At 37.1% G+C, this 7,000-nt stretch overlaps 1 long non-coding RNA gene across 1 annotated transcript; it reads left to right on the top strand.

The window, feature by feature from the left end:
- The first annotated feature begins 246 nt into the window (after nucleotides 1-246).
- On the top strand, nucleotides 247-4,651 carry LOC115418079 (uncharacterized). Its single transcript, XR_003935252.1, has 3 exons — nucleotides 247-258; nucleotides 2,637-2,638; nucleotides 4,452-4,651. It is a non-coding gene; the product is annotated as an uncharacterized LOC115418079 (long non-coding RNA).
- The last annotated feature ends 2,349 nt before the right edge of the window (nucleotides 4,652-7,000 follow it).

The following is a 7,000-nucleotide window of genomic DNA, read 5'->3' as shown; positions in this document are numbered from 1 at the left end:
AAGTACATTACAATTTACAGATCATCATAAAACATTTTAAAAAAGGCAGAATATTGTTAAAATTGCACTGACTTGTTTATATTTGTTCAGGTTATTAACATTTTGTGTGAAAGGATAGTTTGTAAATATCAATAGTTTTATGGAATTTAAATTTTTACATTAAAACAAAAGAGAAAAATGTAGAGTTGTCATTATTCATAGGCTATTATGATAGTATTTGACTGGTTCTGACCCACTTTGGATCAGATTGGTCTGTATGTGGAACCTGAACTAAAAAGACATGAACACCCCTGATTGTTAATATCTTCAGTGTAATTTTTGCATGTCACAAATTCATCCCACGGGTAAAAAAAAAAAAAAAAAAAAAAGCAACTGCCCACTGCAAAGGATATTCCATAAAAGTAAAAAAAAAAAAAAAACATCTGAAAAACTGTTGCATCATAGTGTTTCCAATATTGGCAGTTATTTAATTAAAGAACAGGCCAAACTTGTACTTTCCTGGATCTCAATGAGTTAAATATCTTCTTAATAAAACCTTAAAATAAATAAATAAATAAATAAAATTCAAAATGCATTTCAACTTTTGCCTAATTTTGAGAAATAAAACCAATTTTTAAAAAATCAAGATACTTTTTTTCCTAATTCATGCAATGAAAGGGTTAAAGTTAAAATATATCAGGGTTCTTCTATGAAACTGGGTTTATTTTAGTATCTGTCACTTTTCCATCTTTTTAGACCCAATAATAAAAGGTAAATGTAGACATATTTCCCCTCAGGATGGACCTAATGATGACCTCAGAGAAATGCAAAAAAAATTATCCTCTTGCTCTGAGCCATCCCATAGTTAATGAATTTATAATCAAATATTGGGTCCAAAAATAGGACCCAAATATGGACATTAAATCTCGCTAGGTGTCAGTGCATTAGATGTGAAAACATGTCTGTAAATGGTCTTCTAAAGACACTGTGTTCAATGTGTCCATCCTAGTGGTTTTTCTAATCCACACATGTGGGTTTTTCATCAGTCTCATTCCAGGTTTGGTGTGGAACTCATCGTGTCCACTGGTGTTACATACAGAACCTGAACATTTAAACACATAAATCGCAAGTGATTTTTACAACAGTGGTCATTTTTGTGAAACACTGTGCCTTGAATATCTACTTCAATTCCCAAAATGCACCTGTGATGGAATAAAGAGATATTCCAAAAAATTGTAGCGCATAATTTTTGTGTCCTTTTGACCATGTTACATAAAGATTTCATTATTAAGTATAATGTAAAATAATATAAAATGTGTTTTATCTGAAAAATAGTTTCTCTTTTATCTCAGTAAGTATTTATTTTTCAAATAGACCCAAAGTGCTTCCAAACCTGGTTCAGAACATTAGTCTGCATCTGGTTTGAATGTTTGGCCCCATGTCCTGTTTTTAGGACCAGTTTCAGAGAAGAACCCAAATGTGATCAGCTTCTCTGTCATGAACGTGGTCGTCTGGAACAGTCTACTTTCTGTTCTTAGAGCTCAAATTAAACCTTTAGACGCAGCTTCCACTTCTATGCTCTGAATATTTGGAACCTAGAGGACCACAGATCAGCAACAAGTCTGTTCTGTAGTTTCATTATATATTAATACATTAATATAAGTCAAGAATTATTCACTCTAAAAGTATGACTTAACAATTTAACTCTCAATATTTATAGACATTATACAACAAAAACAGACAGAATCTGATGTGATTGGATGGACAACGCTGCAGTTAAAACCTTCACATTCTGAAACTAGTTTTATGTCAACATTGTGATTTGAACACCATTACTTTCCATTCACTTATGACATGAGTTCCGTTGTCTCATTTGTGTGTAGAAACAGTTTTGAGCCTTATTATAGATAATTCATTTATCAAGACAGGGGTAGTTGTTTGTTAAGGAGAGAATTAATTGGTTTATTGGTTTACTAATTAGGTTTATTGGGAGAATTAATGACATTCTAGTGGTTCAAACACATTCTATACATGAAATCACCTGGTATTACAAACATGTTATCATGAACCCTTGTATGGTGTTTGGGTCTGTGGGACCTGTTTTCAGTTTTTATTAAAAGAAAAATGATGAGTAATTATTTTTTTTATTAACTTTTTTCCTCTCATATCTTACAGAAGAGGATTAGGGCCACTGGAAAAAAAATTTGATTAAGATCAAATATATATATATATTTCTATTATTATTTTTATGAGAAAAAAGTCAGAATTCTGACTTTTTTCTCAGAATTCTGATTGTTTTAATTTTTTCATTGTTATTGTCAGAATTCTGAGAAAAAAGTCAAAATTCAGACTTTTTTTCTCAGAATAATTGTAAAAAAATATATATATATTGGACCTTAATTTTGTGTTTTTTCCAGTGGCACTAATGCTCTTCCGTACATATCTTGGTTATATTATATTGTATTTAAAAAAACAAACTAAAAACGAGTAGCACTTTATTTATAAATGTGATCTTCCAAAGGCAAAAGGCAAATATTAAACATATATGCTTTTTATGTTGCACATAACTGGGATGAAGAAAACATCTGTTGAGTATTTTTAACATAAAACTGTTTGATTATGTTGAATTAAAAATCAACAGTATGAAACTCTACCAGGAGTTGAGCCTGTTGTCTTAAAACAAACAGAAACAGTTTCCTGACACATGTTTTTATTGGACAGAATACACAACAGTGAACCAACAGCAGAAGCCTACACATACTAAACAAAAACATCGACGAGCATTCACAGCCATCAGAACATTCACTTGTAAACATTAGAACCATAATTCCCTGCAATAGTATGTCAAACATTCTCAGCACAGAAAAAAACTTAGAGGAAATCTGCTCTGATTTAGTTTATTTGAGGATATTTCTGAAGTGGAGATCGCTCTTTGCTTCTATTGCACAGTTTGCAGAGTGATGTGATGGAAAAGAAGAAGCAAAAGAATATAAAACACTGAAATGGAAATTTTTCCAATCAGACTCAAACCAGGTGTAAAAGGGGTTTTACAGTACAAAGTTCATACACAAAGCCCCCCCCCCCCACATATCACACATTAATGAGCATGATAGCACACAGTATTTTATCAGAAAACATGTAGCAGCAGAAGCCACTTGGACTAAAACATTAAAAAAAACAACAAAAAAAACAATCCATGAGCACATAAGCCAAGGACACTTTGATGAATAGGTAGATGTATTTGTTTTCCATCCCCTCAGCCTGTTACTGAAGACTACTAACGACAGATACCGAGGAAAAAATAAAGGTTTGAGGAGGTTGGACATGTGCAGTATTCTGTAAGTCAGAAAAAGACTGGACAGAACTCCAGCAGTGGCAAGGAAACAATAGCTAACATATGACGATAGCCCTCATTTGAGAGTTGAGTCTAAGGGTCTGATTTACTAAGATCGCAAATAACAGGCGCAAATTTGCTAGCTCTTGCTAAAAAAATGCACGTGCTATTGATTTGCTTGTCACAGGTGATCAGCTAAAGCCCCTTTTCCACATTCCTTCTATTCTGGAATATTCCACCTTTATTCTGTTCCGCCGTCTGTGTAAATGAAATGGTTGATCCTTTGGTTCCACCTCTGGAACTCCTCTGGAGGTAGGAACTGAGCCCTGAGAAAGGTAGAACCAGGATTCAGCAACGCTATGGAAAAGGAACACCTCTGGTTCCAACCAAGGTGGGACATTTGGATGACACACGGGGGGGGGGGGGGGGGGGGGGGCATGGACGGTGTAGAGTAAATGTACAGACAGATGTGGAACTGGGGACACACCCACATCCACCAGCTGTTGGCACTTGGGGCGGAGGACTCTATCTATGCTAACATCTGTGGAACAGTGAGAGAGGTTAGCAACACCGCTATGCTCAGGATTTTTCAGTTCAAGTTCAACGTCCCACTATCCACTGTGCTGTGGCCCCGCCCCTTTGATTGGTGAACGCAGGTCCGCTGTGTAAAAGTCCAGCCTGTCTCACCTTTGTTCCTCTTTTGTGGAAATCAGACAATGAAGGAAAAAAGGTTTGATCAACATCTGACCTTTTTTATGGGATCTGTGTAAAAGTGGCTTAAGGTTTCCTGCACAAATGACACCAGATCAAAGTCTTGGAGACCGCCCTATTTGATTGAGGATTTTGCGTGTGCTACCGGTTGTCGTCATGGAGAAAGTCTGTTGTATAAATTGCTCTGGGATACACCAGCACTAATGGGAACAGTGACTGGAATGATCCAGACGTTAAATAAACCGTAGGAGGAGTTCAGTCACAGAAGGTATTGATGACTCCTCCTGTGACTGGACCCAAATCATCCCCTTGGGGGGAGAAGGGGATTTTGATGAAATTTCCAGGAAATGTTGATACCGGCACAAGGAACAAATGATTACATTGATCTGCCTTGGCAAAGGTCTGCGGTCTCTGAGTGCTTTTCTAGTTTTTTCTTCTGTCATTCCATAAATGTTGATCTGATCAGAACAGATCGGTTCTGTGCGTTGCCTTTGGTCGGGCCTAAGCCCCGCCTCCTCAGCCAGTTTATAGTGAAGCTGTTCCAGGTCAAACCTGCCTTTAAGACCAGATAAATATAGATGCAAAATCAGCCACCGCAACCAGTTTCAGGTTTGGTCAATCACATTCACTAAACTAGAAAAGCACTTGGAGAGCGCAGACCTCCGCCAAGGCAGATCAGTGCCCCCCCGATCGCCACCAAAATGTAATCATTTGTTCCTTGTGCCAGTATCAACATTTCCTGAAATTTTCATCCAAATCTGTCCATAACTTTTTAGTTATCTTGCACACGGACAGACAGACAAACAGACAGACAAACCAACGCCGGCAAAAACATAACCTCCTTGGCGGAGGTAATAAGTATTTGCATCTACTCCCAAGAATTTTGCGCATACTCGCAGAAATGCCCATTTTACATATTCATCAAATCAAACACACTAAATGAGAGACACAACCTTCTGTTAGTAGATAAACTTCAACATGTTTTTGATTACACAGTCAAGTTTGTGCACATTTTTCACGTGTAACCCTTTAGTAAATCAGGCCCTCACAGTTCAGTGCCTGGAGTCTGGAGTTTAACATTGGGCTGAAATGACCTGCACAGCATCGGGTACAAATGATAAGTAGTTTGGTGTTCGATAACTGACACTTGGCATTCATTTACATTCATTAGTAAAGTCATGAGTGGAGGTACAGGCCTGTTCTGCAGTGTACTGTCTGTAGACACCAGGGATACAATCTGTCACATGCAACATATTCAAACAGACTCAGGAAACATTTGGTTCATTGCACCTGCTTAGTCACTTTTACTTGTTTTCAGTAACTGCACCAGATATTTACTCTACTGTGGACTCACCTCTTATCCATATTATTTTTTACAGTGTGGAGAACCACTAGTCTAATTGAACAAATAGAAAGAAAAAAAAAAACACCAGAATGATCAAACACTTTCATCATACCCTTTTCATCTTCGTATGTAGAAATCTCAAAACATCAAGTAACTCTTCAGCTCATGAGCCAAGCAGTAAATCACTACATGCATTAGTTATTTGAAGGAGAACGAAGCAGCCAGCTGGCAACGCCGGATACTCGGAGACTCATTAAACCTGTTTCAAATCATTATGTAATTGCACACTCGTGTCTGTATGGGGCTTGGATCTAAGTGTCTACTAAAGCCGTCTGTTTCTGACATAAATGACACCCTGTTTGAGCACGTTTGCAAACTAAGCTCTGGAATTCTTTCAATTAAAGCTATAGACTACAGTGACAATTTTTTTTAAAAGGGCTCATGTTCAACTTTAAGACGCATGTAAAAACCAAAAATTCTGAGGGGAAAAAACTATTAGGATTATGAATACATTTTCATACCATATTAGCACAATACTCTGGTAGTTTTAACCCTGTAATGCCGAACGTATCATATTTGATCCATGAGTTTTGAAGCCCTCTGCATGATCAGTGTGATATTTTTTTCTTGAAATACCTGATGTATACAATAAGATACATGCAATACACAGATAATCCACCAGGGGGAGGAGTTCATTCACCAGAGGCCTTTCACTGCAAGACCGTCATTAATGAGAAGGGAGGAAGAACTTTGGCAATTTAGAAGAGGAATTAACAATTTGTTAGACATGTTGTGTTCTATTATGTTTTTGTTTGTTCAAAAATAATAATATTTGAGCATTGAGACCTGATGGATCAAATATGATACAAAATTGAAATACATGGAAATTGATATTTGAAAAAAAAAAAAAAGTTTTGGTTTTTCAGAAGGACCAATAAAGGCTCCAGTTTAAAAGAACTGGATTTTTCTGTCAATGATGGTTCAGACTTTACAGGGTTAATGAATATTTTTCTTCAGTGAGAATAAACTGTGCTGCCAAATCACAGCATTTCCGTACTTCAGATACAGACTCATTTACTCAGTCCATTACTTCGGGTCTAATTGTATCTTGTTTCTCTCTACAAAGAAGTAATTGTTATTCTTCCATTTTCCATCAGTGGGTGGATAACACAGTGGAAACTCAGAAGTACATGTGGCGCTTTAAGCGAACTTTTAATTAACGCTTGCATAAACACTGGGTTTTGTCGATTGGTGAATGGACATCGCAGACAGCTCAGAGAATTACAGAGTCCTGTGGAAACTGGTTGGAGTCCAGTTTAAACTTGGAAATAAATGCAGTCATTGCTTCAGAAGTTGTTGACAGAAGTAAACTCTGTTAATGCTTAGTCAGACTCATTCAGGGCCCCTGTACACAGTACGGAGATCACTGGGTGACCATTGAGCGATCAAAAATTGGCCCGATCTCTCAACGATCTCCTAAGCCTCAAAGAAGTCGTTTCTGTGAAAATGTTTGGGAGATCTTTGTGCGCTCATTGTGCCTTTGGCCCCTACTTTAAACTGTATGGTCAGTCGGATTAGGCGGGGGGGGGTCATTGAGATAGTCGTACCCATTCCCTCCTTGATCTGTCAAC

This window comes from Sphaeramia orbicularis, chromosome 4, assembly GCF_902148855.1.
Source record: "Sphaeramia orbicularis chromosome 4, fSphaOr1.1, whole genome shotgun sequence".
In the NCBI taxonomy this organism is placed as follows: Eukaryota; Metazoa; Chordata; class Actinopteri; order Kurtiformes; family Apogonidae; genus Sphaeramia; species Sphaeramia orbicularis.
Note: the sequence above shows the minus strand (reverse complement) of the source record. Positions and strands in the feature narration are given on the sequence as shown.